The sequence below is a fragment of the Balaenoptera musculus genome, chromosome 6 (assembly GCF_009873245.2).
Source record: "Balaenoptera musculus isolate JJ_BM4_2016_0621 chromosome 6, mBalMus1.pri.v3, whole genome shotgun sequence".
Classification (NCBI taxonomy): domain Eukaryota; kingdom Metazoa; phylum Chordata; class Mammalia; order Artiodactyla; family Balaenopteridae; genus Balaenoptera; species Balaenoptera musculus.
Genome location: NC_045790.1, coordinates 70,822,636 through 70,839,908, shown reverse-complemented (window position 1 = coordinate 70,839,908; position 17,273 = coordinate 70,822,636).

Here is a 17,273-nt window from a genome sequence, read left to right as displayed (position 1 = left end):
AATGAAAGGGTGCTCTACACTTTTCAGTTTGAGGTAATTCTTGATGGAGAAAGCATAATGAAAACAGGAGTTGAATAAATAATTCTATTATTAATATCACACCGTTGTGGCCCTATCTTCTGCTTTCAACATAGTTATTGTCTTAGGATCTTTTCCCCAGTCTTTGTTTATTTGCTCCTTCTACTTTTGCACGTATCCTCAGTTCTGATCTTCTATATTTGTATTCAATCTGATCTTACAATTCCTCTCTCTTTTTGGATGGAATCATAACTATCTTTGCAAAGATGCAACAGTCTTAGAATCAGAAACTTAGAAAATTTCTTTCTAAGAACTTGCATAGAATTAGATCTTTGCTTTTTTGTTTTTCTGTTTTATGGACTCTCCTTACCTTATGACTCTCTTTCTTTATGAGAATATCTTGATCCCATATATTGTGGGACTTGAAAAGCCATAACGCTTTCTCTGGCACATTGAATAGCTATACAGAACACAGGCTCTGTTCTTTGAAACCAGTGATTGTTCATTGCCTTGGAGAGTACTTCTCAACTGCCAAAGGATATCAACCAGTTTAACAGTACAATATAGTACAATATAGGTAACTAAACTCGTTCAGCTTATTAATGTACAGTCTGATTTCATTTGGAACATTTAGAAGAAGACTTCGGTTGATCTACTCAAGGTGCTTTCCTATAAAAAATAAACGGCTGTTGGTGATTCCCCAGTTCTTAGTATCCTGCAAAGACCAGATGGGGTCAGTGGCATAGTAAGCAGTTGAATACTGCTTTGGTATGATGGAAATGATTTTTGGTGTATTTCACCTAATTCAGATTCTGAATATCACTGGAACACCTATGAGGGATGGGAGAAGTTAAAGAACTAGGAATAACCTATTATTCATCATACAGGGATCTTTTATAATCACCTCAAATCTTTAGAGTGTTGGTTTTGAGCAAAAATTTACAATTTGGTGATGATTGATCTGGAACTTAGAACATGGCATTGAGACTGATTCATCATCTTAGCAACTATCCCTAGTTTCAAAATATTTACTATTTATTACCCAATCAATTGACACTATATAAGACTTAAAGGAGAGTTGAATTACTGCTGTTTGCAAATGTTATCTTCATAAACTATATTAAACCTAAAATTCGATTAACTTTAAAACTAGGTGTAGTAAACAGAACTTTCATAGATATATTTTATATTTGTGAATACATGACTTTTATGTAATTTCCACTCTTTCTTACTTTTTATAATTGTGAATTTACATTTCTTTTAAGCTGAAAGTTTGTTGATCATTTAGCTTTGCAAATCTTGGTCACTATGACTTGAAATTGTACAGGTAAACTGGCACCTGGATCTTCTGATGTGTGCAATTTATGGACTACAGATAATCTTGACTTCCTTGTAAATATTATTAACTTTGGTAAAATGTCATTGACCTTAGAGGAGGTTATATACCTTGGGAGTATGGAAACCCCTAAGATTCTCCCCCTGAACTTAAAGAAAGTTAGAGTCTAACAAGGGAAAAATAAATGTACACAAATGATGCAAGGAACAAATGGAGGGCTCAGATAAGAACAAGGACACTTATTTAATCTCAGAGTTCCAAATTGAAACAATTGTGTTATGGTTTGGATTGCTTTATAGTCCAATTCCCAGTCCCAGTGTGGTGACTTTCCTTGACAGACTAGTTCAAGAGAGTGAGCCAGATGGAGTGACCATGGTAAATTATCTTCCAGTTGTATAGGAGATTACGACATATTTGTTGGAAGGGTAGAGGAGAAGGAAAGAAAGAAATAATACTTAAAATCTGGTCTTTGTTGAGACTTCAGTAGAACATAAAACATCCTTCAAGGGCTAAATGGTGAAGAAGCCATGCTTCCTCTCCTCTTCAGTCATTAGCTTTGTCTGGACTCTTGGTTTTCATAGATAAGGACAAAATCACTATCAGTACGGCCACTCTAGTCTGCATGTATATCTTGTATATTAATGACTAACTAACTTACTAACTTCCATTAATGACAGGAATCGTGAGTTAAAATAAATAGACTGCTACAAATATGCAGAAGCATAAATATTTAACATTATTGTATTTTCAGTGGAGTCAAACTTTTAATCTTTGCAAATTACAGTGAATAAGAACTTGAGAGAATTGTGCCTAACAGTAATATGACTTTCAAAGAGAACAAAAAAGGTGTCCTGATTACAGCTAGAAAGACTTTTAATACTTATTTTTTTTTAATTGATGAATTTATATTGACACATAATAATCACCCAAAGGCCACAGTTTACATTAGAGTTCACTTTTAGTTTTGTACATGCTATGGGTTTGGACAAATGTATGATGACATGTAGCCATCATTATGGTATCATACAGAGTATTTCCACTGCCCTAAAAACCCTCTGTTCCATCTATTCATCTCTCCCTCTACAAATCCAACTCTTGGCAATGCTGATCTTTTCACATCTCCATAGTTTTGCTTTTTCAGAAAGTCATACAGTTGGAATCCTACAGTATGTATCATTTTTATATTGGCTTCTTTCACTAAGTAGTATGCTTTTAAGGTTCCTCTATGTTTTTTTCATGGCTTGATAGCTCATTTATTTTTAGCACTGAATAATATTCCATTGTCTAGATGTACCACAGTTAATTTATGAATTCACCTACTGAAGGACATATTGGTTGCTTCCAAGTTTTGGCAATTATGAACAAGGCTGATATAAACATTTGTGTACAGGTTTTTGTGTGGACATAAGTTTTCACCTCATTTGGGTAGATACCAGGGAGCACAACTGCTGGATCATATGGTAAGAGTATGTTTAGTTTTGTAAGAAGCTGCCAAACTATATTCCAAAGTGGCTATATCTGCATTCCCACTAGCAAAGTATGAGCATTTCTGTTGCTCCATATACTCATCAGTATTTGCTGTTGTCAGCGTTCCGGATTTTGGACCTCCTAATAGGTTTGTAGTGGTACCTCATTGTCTTAATTTGTCCCTGATGACATATGATGTGGGACATCTTTTTATATACTTATTTACCATCTTATTTATCTTCTTTGGTGAGGTGTCTGTTCAAAGTCTTTGGCCCATTTTTTAGTTGAGTTGTTTGTTTTCTTATTATTGAGTTTAAGTGTTTTTTGCACATTTTGGATGGGTCCCATATCAGATGCCTTTTGTAAATATTTCCTCCCAGTCTGTGGCTTGTCTTCTCATTCTCTTGACATTGTCTTTCATGGAGCAGAAGTTTTGCTTTTTTTTTTAAATTTTAATGAAGTCTAGCTTATCAAATATTTCTTTCATGGATCATGAATTTGGTGTTGTATCTAAGAAGGCATTACCATACCCAAAGTCATTGAGGTTTTTTTCCTATGTTACCTCATAGAAGTTTTATGGTTTTGTGCTTTACATTTAGGTCTATGATCCATTTTGAGTTAATTTTTGTGAAGAGTGTTAGGTCTATGTTTAGATTCATTTTTTTACATCTGGATGTCCAGTTGTTTCAACATCATTTGTTAAAGAGACTACTTTGCTCCATTGTATTGTCTTTGCTCCTTTGTCAAAATTCAGTTGATTTTATTTATGTAGGTCTATTTTTTGGCTTTCTGTTCTGTTCCATTAATCTATTTGTCAGTTCCTTTGCCAATACCATACTGTATTGATTACTAACACCTGAAGAAAAGTCTTAAAGATGGATAGCATCAGCTCTCCAATTTTGTTCTTTTTCATTATTGTGTGCTCTTCTGGGTCTTTTACATCTGCTTATAAACATTAGAATCAGTTTATTTATATCCATAAAATAAATACACTGGGATTTTGATTGTGATTGCTTTGAATCTATTCAGCCAGTTAGGAAGAACTGACATCCGGACAATATTGAGTCTTCCTGTTTATGAACAAGTAACGCCTCTCCATTTGTTTAGTGCTTCTTTGACTTTACTCATCAGAATTTTGTAGTTTTTCTCATGTAGATCTTGTACATATTTTGTTAAGATTTTTAAAAATAAGTTTATTTATTTTATTTATTTTTGGCTGCACTGGGTCTTTGTTGCTGCATGAGGGCTTTCTCTAGTTGCGAGCGGGGGCTACTCTTTGTTGTGATGGGTTGCTCGTTGAGGTGACTTCTCTTGTTGCGGAGCACAGGCTCTAGGCTCTTGGGCTCAGTAGTTGTGACACACGGGCTTAGTTGTTCTGTGGCATGTGGATCTTCCCAGACCAGGGCTCAAACCCGTGTCCCCTGCATTGGCAGGTGGATTCTTAACCACTGCGCCACCAGGGGAGCCCTCCATATTTTGTTAGATTTATACCTAAGTATTTTATTTGTTTGGGTGCTAATGTAAATGGTATTTTATTTTTAATAGCAAATTCTACTTGTTTACTGCTGGCATACAGAAAACAGATTGATTTTCTACATTAACCTTATATCCTACAAACTTGCTATAATCATTTATTAGTACTAGGGATTTTTTTGTTAACTCTTTTGGATTTTCCACATAGATGATCATGTAATCTAAGAATAAAGACAGTTTTATTACTTCCTTCCTAAACTTTATACCATTTTTTTTCCTTATCACGCCTTATGGCATTAGTAAGAACTTCTAATATGATGCTGACAAGAGTGGGAAGGAAACATCCTTTCCCTGTACCTGATTTTAGTGTAAAAGCTTTGAGTGTCTCACTAAGTATGAAGTTAGTTGTAGGCTTTTCGTAGATAGTCTTTCTCAAGTTGAGAAAGTTCTTCTCTATTCCTAGCTTACTGAGAATTTTTATCATGAATGGGTGTTTGCAATACTTAATTTTTGATGATTGTGGAACATTAGGTGTTACAGTTAAAATCTTTATTAACCTGATAAGTGGAAAGATTACCCAGTGTGTTATATAATTTACATAATTATTAATAAAATAATAAATCTATTGGGCATTTGCCTTTCTTAAGGAAAAATAAATCTATTGCTTGTTCATATACTTGACTTATTTCCTTTTGTGGATGGTCACATTTTCCTTGTTGATTGTTAAAACAGTCATCAGCTTCTGCCCATGATGAAATAAGAGGGTCTTGACTTATCCTCCCTCCATAAACAACTAGATAACTGAACGAAGTTCTTGAAATAACTATTATGAGGGTCTTCCCTGGTGGCACAGTGGTTAAGAATACACCTGCCATTGCAGGGGACATGGGTCCGATCCCTGGTCCGGGAAGATCCCACATACCGCGGAGCAACTAAGCCCATGTGCCACAACTACTAAGCCTGTGCTCTAGAGCCCACGAGCCACAACTACTGAGCCCGCGTGCCCTAGAGCCCTTGTGCTGCAACCACTGAGTCCATGTGCCACAACTACTGAAGCCCACATGCTCTAGGGCCTGTGTGCCACAACTACTGAGCCTGCATGCTGCAACTACTGAAGCCCACGTGCCTAGAGCCCATGCTCTGCAACAAGAGAAGCCACTGCAATGAGAAGCCCACACACTGCAATGAAGAGTAGCTCCTGTTCGCCACAACTAGAAAAGCCTGCGCACAGCAATGAAGACCCAACACAGCCAGAAAAACAACAACAACAATAAAAAAAACAAAAACTATTATCGGATATTAGATAGTTGTGATCCCTAGGATAAGGGAACAAGTGAGGTGAACCTGTGATTGCCCTGACTTTCAGTCTAGTGGCACACTCTAGGCCCTGTTCTAGAGAAGGAAATTCCAAACTGAGCATGGCAGTCTTGCTAAGTTGAAAAGACTGGAATTGAGGATGGTTGAGAGGTTAAAAACAGAAGTTTTGGAGAGGAAGAAGATACTGAATAAAAGGAACTTCAATAATCCAGTTAGGGATCTTTTTTCCAGTCTCTGCTGAATACAAGTTTGTACATGCGTAGGATAAAACTTTATGAAGCTGGACAAAGAATGACAGGGAAACTACAAGTTTAACAATTCTTAGAACTCATATAGAGTGGGATGATGGTTATTCTTCAGTCATCTTGAGTAGAGAGTCCTCATTTTATAACTAGAGAACTAAGTAATTACCTCAATGAGTTAAACTTTAACAGTAGGGCTCAATTATCCCTAGAACAAAGGTTACTTCAGATCATCCTAAGTAAGCTTAAAAATAAACCTGAAAAAGATCAAAGTAATCTGTAAGTAATTTTTCTGCCCTCTGAAACAAATTTCAACTGTGTTTACATAAAGAAAACAAAATTCAACACAGAGCATGATTGCAAATCCTAGCATCCAATGAAAAATTACTAGATATGTGAAAAAGCAGCTAGTAGAAAACTCAGTCAATATAAAGAGACCCAGAAATGACAGAAGTATTAGAATTAATAGACAAAGACCTTAAAATGTCTATTAAAAATATGCTTGTATGCACAAATGTTTAAAAGAAAATATGAAGAAAATGAGAAACAAAATGAAATACATGGAAAGAACCCAATGAAACCTCTAGAAATTACAAAGAAAAAAATAATTTGAAATGACAATTTTTCTGAATGGGGATAATAACAGATTAGATATTATAGAGGAACAACATCAATGAACTTGAAGACAGAGCAACAGAAACTATCCAAATTGAAGCACACACAGGAAAAGACTAAAATATTTGACAGAGCCCAGTGACCTGTTGGGCCATGCATAGAAGATATACTTGGAACTGGAGTCTCATAAGGAGAAAGGAGAACAAAAAAGGTATAAAAAAGTAGTTGAGGAAATAATGGCTAAAAAGCTTTCCAAATTTGATAAAAACTATAAATTGACAATCTAAAAACTTCAACAAACCTCAGGCAGGATTAAATACAAAGAAAACACCCACTAAGGAACATCAAATAAATTTCAAAGAGCCAATAGGAAAGAAAAAATAATTGGGGGTGAGTGGGTGAGGGAACATACACTGTGTACAGAGGAACACATGTAAGAATGACTGAATATTTATTGTCAGAAACTCAAAATCCAGAAGTAAATATGACATCTTTAAAATGTTAAAAGATAAACTTGTCAACCTAGCATTCTATATTCAGGGAAAATGTCATTCAAAACTAATGGCAGTAGGAGTAATGTCAGCAAGATGGTGTAATAGGAACCCCTGGGCCTTGTTTCCCCAGAGAGACATTGAGTTAATAACAATATATGGTCCAAAACGCCTTTATTAAAACTCAAAAAACCAGTTAAGAAGTTACAGTACTCCAGGCAAGCACAAAGCCAAGAACAGCTGCATTAAAACAGATAAGAAAAGTTGTTGTGTTTTACCCCTGATAACTCTTTTTCCAGAAAGCACAGTTTAGTGCAATCAGGAGAAAACACAAACTTGCTGCTTTTCCTTTGAGAAGGAAAGAGAAGAGTGGAACATAGATTTGATATTCCAACTTTTTGAGGAACTGCTTGAGGGACTGTTTTTTTTCATGCCTGACTCAGAATGTTAATGGAGAACTGGCGTATTTTGGATGCCTGGGGGCCACTAAGAATAAGGGAGAGCTTAGCAGTTTGATTCAGCAACAGAGAACCTGTAGTGCCACAGACAGACACTAGAGGAATCAAGAGAATAAATGCTAAAAAAAGAAACTGGCAAACCTCTTTAATTGAGAAATAATATACAAACCAAGAAAAGATGCATCCCTAAAAAAGGTTTGAGAGTTCCTCCAAATGCCTAGCCAGGCTGACAGGTGAAGGTCTTCCCTGTACAAAACCAGTACAGAGGTGGCTGTTTTTTCAAATGTCCAAATTCCAGCAACAAAACAAAAACAAACTAACAAATAAAAAACAAGGCATAGAAAGAAACAGGGAAACATACTGCAATCAAAAGAACAAAGTAAATGTCTAGAAACATACCCTAAAGAAACAGAGATCTATGAATTACCTGAAAAATAATTGAAAATAGCCACCTTAAAGAAGCTCAATGAGCTAGAAGAGAGCAGAGAGACAACTTAAAAAAAAAACCTGTAAAACACAATTGAGAATATCAAGAAAGAGAAAGAAATTATAAACAAGAAACAAACATTCTGGAGCTGAAGAATACAATAATTGAACTGAAAAATTCACTAGAGGGGGTCAACAACAGACCTGGTCAATCAGAAGAAATAATCAATGAACTACGTCATTTGAAATTACTGGGTGAGAGGAACAAAAAGAAAAAAAGGATGAATAAAAGTGAAAAGCCTACAGGACTTACAGGCCACAATGAAGTGGAGCAATATACTCATCATGGGAGTTCCAGACGAAAAAGAAGAGAGAGGAATAGGTAGAGAGCTTATCTGAAGAAATAATGGTTGAAAACTTCCAAAAGGACATCCAAATTCATAAACCTCAGTAAACTCCACGAGGATGAACCCAAAGAGACACACACTGAGACATATTATAATCAAACTATCAAAAGTCAAAGACAAAGAATCAAACTTGAAATCAGCAAGAGTAAAGAAACTCATTGTGCATGGGAGCCCCCATAAGACTATAAACAGATTTTTTAGCAGAAACTTTTCAAGCTAGAGGTTAACGGGATGATGTATTCACTGTACTGAAAGAAAGAAACTGACAATCATTAATACTATATCCTTCAAAACTGTCCTTCAAAAATAAAGAAAAAATAAAAACTTTCCCAGATAAATAAAAGCTGAGGAAGTTCATCACCAGTAGAGCTGCTTCAAGAAATGCTAAAGGGAGTCCTTCAAGTTGAAATAAAAGATGTTGGATAGCAAAATGAAAGCATAAAAAATGCTCTCTGGTAAAGGTAAATATATAGACAAATACAGAACATTGTAATGGTGATACACAAATCACTTTTAATCTGGTAGAGAATTTAAAAAGTAAAAGCATAAAAAATAACTATAACTATGAAACTATGTTAATGGATACACAATGTGACAGGATGTAACTTGTGACACGGATAACATAAACTGGGGCAGGTGATGTAAACGTATAGAATGTTTTGTATGTGATTGAAGTTGTTGTTATCAGTTTAAAATAGATTATTATCACTACAAGATGTTTTATGTAATCTCCATGATAACCACAAGGAACACATCTACAGAAGATACACAAAAGAAAATATGAAAGAAATCAAGCATGTTGCTACCAAAAAATCAGCAAAACACAAAGGAAGGCAACAAAAGACAAAATTTGCTACAAGACAGATAGAAAACAATTAAAAAATGGCAATAGTAAATGCTTCCACATCAGTAATTACTTTAAATGGTTAAACTCCCCACTCAAAAGACACAGAGTGGCTGAATAAATAAAAAATAAGATCCAACTCTACAGTCTCCACAAGAGATTCATTTTAATATAAGAAAGAACACAGGGTAAAAATGAAAGGGTTGAAAAAGATATTACATGCAAATAATAACCAAAAGAGAACAAGGATGATCATACTTTTATCAGACAGAATAGACTTTAAATCAAAAACTGTCACAAGAGACAAAAAGGACATTATATAATGATAAAAGGGTCAATTCACCAGGTAGATATAACAATTATAATATATATGCATCTAACATCAGAGGATCCAAATATGTGAACCAAACACTGACAGAATCTAAGCGAGAAACAGACAGTAACACATTAAGAGTTCAATACCCCACTTTCAATAATGGATAAAACAACCAGACTGAATAGAAGGAAAGAGAGAAGTTAACACTGTACAACAATTGGACCTAAAAGACATATACAGAACACTCCACTCAACAACAGCAGAATATATATTCTTCTGAAGTACACATGGAACGTTCTCCAGGACATTAAAACTGATGTCACAGAGTAAAAAGGATCATAAGAGACTACTATGAACAACAAATGCCATGAACTACTATATACCAACAAATAAGATAATCTAGAAGAACTGAATAAATTTTTAGAAACATACACCTACCAAGAATGAATCACAAAGAAAAAAAAAAAATGAACAGAACTATCACTAGTAAGCAGATTGAATCAGTAATCAAAAAATCTCCCAACAAAGAAAAGCCCAGTAAAGATGGCCTCACTGGAAAATTCTACCAAACATTTAAAGAAGGATGAACACAAATCCTTCTCAAATTCTCCCCCAAAAATTAAAGATGAGGGAACACTTCCAAGCTTATTCTATGAGGCCAGCATTACCGATACCAAATTGATATAAAGATACTTAAAGAAAAGAAAATGACAGCCCAATATCTCTGATGAATACTGATGCAAAAATCTTCAACTAAATACTAGCAAACTGCATTTTAAAATTCAACAGTACATAAAACGATTATTTACCATAAGCAGTGGAATTTATTCCTGGAATTTAAGGATAGTTCAATATATGAAAATCAATCAATGTAATGCACCACATTAACAGAATGAAGGGCCATAACAACAGTATCATGTCAATTGATGCAGACATGAAAAAGCATCTGATAAAATTCAACACTATTTCATAATAGAAACACTTAATAAACTATGAATAAAAGGAAATTATCTCAACACAATAAAGGTCATATAAGAAAAGTCCACAGCTAACATTACATTCAATGATAAAAAATTGAAAGCTTTTCCTCTAAGATCAGGAAAAGGAATGCCCACTTTTGCTGCTTCTGTTCAACATAGTACTGGAAGCCCTAGCCAGAGAAATATATCAAAAAAAAAATATTGCTATAAATAAATAAAAAGCATCCAGATTGAAAAGGAAGAGGTAAAATTACCTTTGTTCACAGATGAAATGATCTTTTATGTAGAAAACCATAAATATCCCTATAATTGTTCATGGTAGTGTCTTATGATCCTTTTTATTCCGTGGCATCAGTTTTAATGTCTTCTCCTTATTTTACTAATTTGAATCTCCTCTTTTTATTTCTTAGTTAGTCTAGCTAACGGTTTGCCAATTTTGATGCTATTTTTTTAGAAAACAACTCAGCTTTGTTGATTTTTTTTCTATTTTTTCTATCCTTTATTTCATTTATTTCTGCTCTAATCTTTATTATTTCCCTCCTTTTGATAATTTTGGGTTTAGTTTGATCTTCTTTTTCTAGTTCCTTGAGGTGTAAGTTAGGTTGTTGATTTGAGATATTTCCTAAAAAAACAAACAAACAAAAAACAAACCAAAAAAAACCCTGGTAAAAGTAATAAACAAATTCAGCAGTTTCAGGATACAAAATCAACATACAAAAACCAGTTGTATTTCTATACACTAAAATTAGACAATCTGAAAAGAAAACTAAGAAAGCAATCCCATGTACAAGAGCATCGAAAAGATTAAAATACTTAGGAATAAACTTAAGCAAGGAGGTGAAAGACTTGTACACTGAAATATGCAAAACATTGCTGGAAGAAATTGAAGAAGACACAAGAAATGGAAAGACTTCCCATGTTCATGGATTGGAGGCCTTGATATTGTTAATATGGCCATAATACATACAAAGTGATCTACAGATTCAAGGCAATGTCTATCAAAATCCTCATGGCATTTTTTTACAGAAATACAAAGAACATTCTAAAATTCGAACGGAATTTCAGAGGATCCCAAATTGCCAAAACAATCTTGAGAAAGAAAAACAAAGCTGAAGTCCTCACAATTTTTGATTTCAAATCATATTACACAGCTACACTAACCTAACCAGTACAGTACTGGCATAAAGACAGACACACAGACCAGTGGAACAGAATAGAGAGCACATAAATAATCCCTTGCACATATGGTCAAATATGTGAATACACAGTGGAAAAAGGGTGGTCTCTTTAACATATGGTGCTGGGAAAACTGGATATCCACATGCAAAAGAATGAAGTTGGACTCTAACCTTAAACTATATAGAGAAATTAACTCAGCATGGAATAATGACCCAAAAGTAAGACCTGAAACTATAAAAATCCTAGAAGAAAACATAGAGGTAAATCTTCACAACATTGGGTTTGGCAATGATGTCTTAAATATGATACCAAAAGCACATACAACAAAAATAAATAGATAACGTGGATGACATCAAACTTATAAACTTCTGTGCAGTAAAGAAAACAATGAACAGAGTGAAAAGGCACCCTATGGAATTAGGAGAAAATATTTGCAAATCATATATCTGATAAGGGATTAGGAAGATATACAATGGCAAATAAGTACATTAAAAGATGCTCAACATCACTAAACATCAGGGAAATGTAAATTAAAATCACAATGATATATCAACTCAAACCCATTAGGATGGCCACTATGAAAAGAAAAGAAAAGAAAAGAAAAGAAGAGAAAAGAAAAGAGAAAAGAAAAGAAAAAAGAAGTGTTCACTACAATATAGAGAAATTAGAAAACTTGTGCACCATCAGTGAGAATGTAAAATGGTGCAGCTATGGAAAACAGTATGGAAGTTCCTCCAAACATTAAAAATAGAATTACTATATGATCCAGCAATTTCACTTCTGGGTATATATTAGAAGAATTGAAAACAAAATCTGGAAGAGCTATTTGCACAACCACGTTCACTGCAGCATTATTCACACTAGCCAAGAGGTAGAAGCAACCTAGATATCAATCGTCAGATGAACAGATAAAGAAGATGTGGTGTATACATATAACAGAATGTTATTCAGTCTTAAAAAAATAAGGAAATTCTGTTACATGCAGCAACGTGGATAAACTTTGAGGACATTATGCTAAGTGAAATAAGCCTGTCACTATGAGACTGTAGGATTTCACTTATATAATACGGTATCTAAAGTAGTCACGATCTCTTGGAAACAGAAATAATAATGGTGCTTGTCAGACTCTGGTGTGAGGGGGAAAAGGGAGTTGTACAATGAATGTAGAGTTTCAGTTTTTCAAGACGAAAAAGTTCTACAGAGCTGTTGCACAACAATGTTCACATAGTTAACACTACTATACTGTACACTTTAAAGTGGGTAAGATGGTAAATTTTATATTGTATGTTTCTTATCACAATAAAAAGATGACAATAAAAAGACTACTTTTAGAAAAACAAGAACTGTGCAAATTTACTGCTAGTGTCTGCAGGTAGAGTAAATGTTAAATCATACTAGGTTGAAAGTGGATCTACATAAAAGAATCCAAGAACACTGTACATAGAAATAAGCAAAATAAAATATATAAAATTATTTTTCTAATTTTAAAATAGTTTTCAGATCCTTGAGTACTTCATGTGTCATGACTAGACAGAGTGTATCCTAAGATTGTTTTAACATTCATAAAATAAATCAGTGTAATTCACCATATTAACAGAAAAAAAGGATAAAAACCATACGCTTATTCAAATAGATGAAGGAAAAGTATTTGACAAAACTTAACATCCGTTAGTAACAAAACCTCTCAGTCGACTAGAATTAAGGGAGAACTTTCTCATCTTTATAAGGGGCATCTAAAATTTTACAGCTAACATCACACTTAACAGTGAGATACTGAACACTTTTTCCCTAAGACTGAGAACAAGGCAAGGATATTCCCTCTTCTTTATAATCTTGTATTGAATAGTATCCTACAAAATCTACAAAAACTTACTGAAACTAATAAGTGAATTGTGCAAGCTTGCAGACACAAGGTCAATTATATAAAAATTAATTGGATACTAGCAAAAAACAACTGGAAATTAAAATTTAAAAAATTTCATTTACAATGCAAAAATTGAAATCATAGGAATAAATTTAACAAAGTATGTGCCACACCTTTACACTGAAAAGTATTGCTGAGAGAAAGGAAAGAAGTCTAAATAGATGGAGATATTTACCTTTGTTAATGGATCAGAAAACTCAACATAGTTAAAATGCCAATCTATAGATTCAATACAATCAAAATCTAAATCAAAATCTCAGCAGGTTTTTAAAAAAAATCATATGATGAAAATCTGGTTCTAAAATTTATGCTAAAAAGTCAAAGGATCCAAGACAGCCCAACTAATTTTGAAAAGAACACATTTGGATTTCAAGACTTACTATAAAACTACAGTAGTGGTTTTGGTATTTGCATAATTAAGAAAATGAAAAGACAATCCCCAAACTGGGAGAAAATATTATGTATATACTGACACAGGAGTTCTATTCAGAATATACAGAAGGGCCCTGACTTACGAGGGTTCCACTTAGGATTTTTTCAACTTTATGATGGTGCAAAAGCAATACACATTCTGTAGAAAGCGTACTTTGATTTTGATCTTTTCCCGAGCTAGCAGTAGTACACAGTACAATACTCTCTCATGATGTTGGGCAGCGACAGTGAGGCTGCACTTACAACCATTCTGTATCCATACAACCATTCTGTGTTTAACTTTTAGTACAGTATTCAATTACTTGAGCTATTCAACATTTTATTATAAAATAGGCTTTGTGCTAGATGATTTTTCCCAACTGTAGGCTAATGTAAGTGTTCTTAGTATATGTTTAAGGTAGGCTAGGCTAAGCTATGAAGTTCGATAGGTTAGGTGTATTAAATGAATTTCTGACTTATGATATTTTCAACTCACAATGGGTTTCTTGGGATGTAACCCCACTGTAAGTTGAGAAGATGTGTATAAAGAACACTTGCAACTCAGCAACAAGACAAATCACCCAATAAAATAATAGGCAAAATATTTGAATAAGCACTTCACAAAAAGATATATGAACGGCCAATAAGCACATAAAATATGCTCAACATCATTAGTTGTCAGGAAAATACAAAATAAAACCACAATGAGATATCACTAAACACCCATTAGAACGATCAAAATTAGAAACACTGACAATACCAAGTGTTGGCAAGTATGTGTAATAACTGGAACTCTCAGACTTTGCTGGTGGAAATGTCCAGTGGTGGAATAACTTTGTTAAACTGTTTGGACATTTCTTATAAAGTTGAACACACTCCTAGCATATCACTTAACCTTTCTACTTCCCAGATATTACCTAAAAAAAATGAAAATATATGTCCACACAGAGACTTGCACAGGAATCTTTCTAATGGATTTCTTCATAATAGCTAAAAACTTCAAACAACCCAAACTGATTATCATCAAGATAGATAAACAAACCATGATATAATAGTGAAATACTATCTGCAACAAAAAGAAATGAACTACTGATACATGCAACAACATGGAAGAATCTCAAAAACATTAAGTTAAAAAGCCAGACACAAAAGAGTATGTACTACATGAATCCATTTAGATGTACATCTAGAAAAGATTAATCTGATTTACAGTAACAGAAAGCAGATTAGTAGTTGCTTGGGGCCTGGGTGAAGGGCTGATGTCAGGTTGGGGTAATAATTAACTGAGAATGGGCACAAGAAAACTCTCTGGAATAATAGAAGCATCTTGAAAATGGTGGTGGTTACAGGTTTACAGCTGACAAAACCCATCAGACTATACACTCAAAACTGGAGCATGTAGTATATACCTCAACACAGCTGACTTGAAAAAAAAGGATAATCTTTCCTCTAGTCATTTGTTTGTGGTAAGTTTGGCATACAAAAATTTAAATTTTTACACAGTCAAAATGTATCAATCTTTCTCTTCACTGTTTTTGAGTTTTGTGTCATGTCTAGGAAAACTTTCCTTGAATATTTCATAGAGAGGCCATTTGACAGAATGTTTCATAATGTAGATTCTGACATCAGATAGCCATCAAGAGACTATTCACACTTGGGCAAATTAATCTCTATTTTATAATTTCCCCATTTAAAAATCTGTAGATAATTACAGTTTCTACATTAAATGGTAGACAGTGACAAAATGTAGGTAAAATAGAATACTAATAGATACATTGAAAGGTTTAATTAACACTAGCTATTTTTATTACCATATTTTCATAGTGTTTATTATTTGAACTATTACACAAATTAAGAGCAGTACAGAGATTATAATGAACACCTGTGTAGACACTATCCAGTTCTGTCAAATCTCCATTAACATTCTGACAAATTTGTTTCAGATGTCCTTCCTTCAAGGGCAACTGGATTCCTCTTTGTACTCTTTGATTCCAGTCTTTCCCCAACTTACACATAATCACTTTCCTGAAATTGGTGTGTATTTTTCTTGTCCACATTGTAAAGTTATACTATATATTTTTACCTTTATAAAAATATAAATTATTTGAATTTTCAATTTCACATAAATGGCACACTGTATGCATTGTTATACAACTTAATTTTCTTAATCAACTAATACAGTTGAGACTTATCTATGTTTTCACATGTCAGAATAATTCTACATTTTTATTTTTCACATCTATGTTTGAACCTATCTGGATCTTATTTTGATGTAAATTATGATGTAGGCTTGGAATTCACTGCTTTTGTTAATGGTTAGCTGGTTTCAAAACCACATGTGTAATTTTTTGCCTCACATACTTGAAATTATGCTTTTTATTGTTGTTATTTAAATTTTCTTCTCCCGATTTTATTGAGATATAATTGACACAAAGCACTGTATAAGTTTAAGGTGTATAATGATTTGACTTATATACATCCTGAGATGACTGCCACAATAAGTTTAATGAACATCCATCATCTCATATGGATACAAAATTAAAAAAAAATTTTTTTTCCTTGTGATGAGAACTCAGGATTTACTCTCTTAACAGCTTTCATATGTAACATGCAACAGTGTTAATCCTATTAATCATGTTGTACATTACATCCCTAGTACTTATTTATTTTATAATTGGAAGTTCTAACCTTTGGACCACCTTCATCCAATTCCTCCTCCTCACCCCCCACCCTCTGCCTCTGGTAACCACAAATATGATCTCTTTTTCTATGAGTTTGTCTGTTTGTTTGGTTGGCTTTTTTTTGACGTATAATTTACCTACAACACTATGTTAGTTCCTGGTGTACAACACAGTGATTCAATAATTCTATACATTACAAAATGATAACCCTGATAAGTCTGGTTACCATCTGTCACCATACAAAGATACTACATTGTTATTGACTATATTCCCCACTCTGTACATTTTATCCCTGTGACTCATTTATTTCATAACTGGAAGTTTGTTCCTCTTAACCTCCCTCACCTATTTCTCTCACCACTGCCCCCCACCACAGCAATCACCTGTTTGTTCTCTGTATCCGTGACTATATTTCTGTTTTGTTATGTGTATTTGTTTTGTTTTTTAGATTCCACATATAAGTAAAATCATACAGTATTTGTCTTTCTCTGACTTACTTTCCTTAGCATCATACCCTCTAGGTCTATCCATGTTGTTGCAAATGGCAAGATTTCATTCCGTTTTATAGCTGAGTAATATTCCATTGTATATATACATCTTCTTTATCCATTTATCTATTGATGGGCACTTAGGTTGCTTCCGTATCTTGGATATTGTGCATAATGCTGCAATGAACATAAGGGTGCAT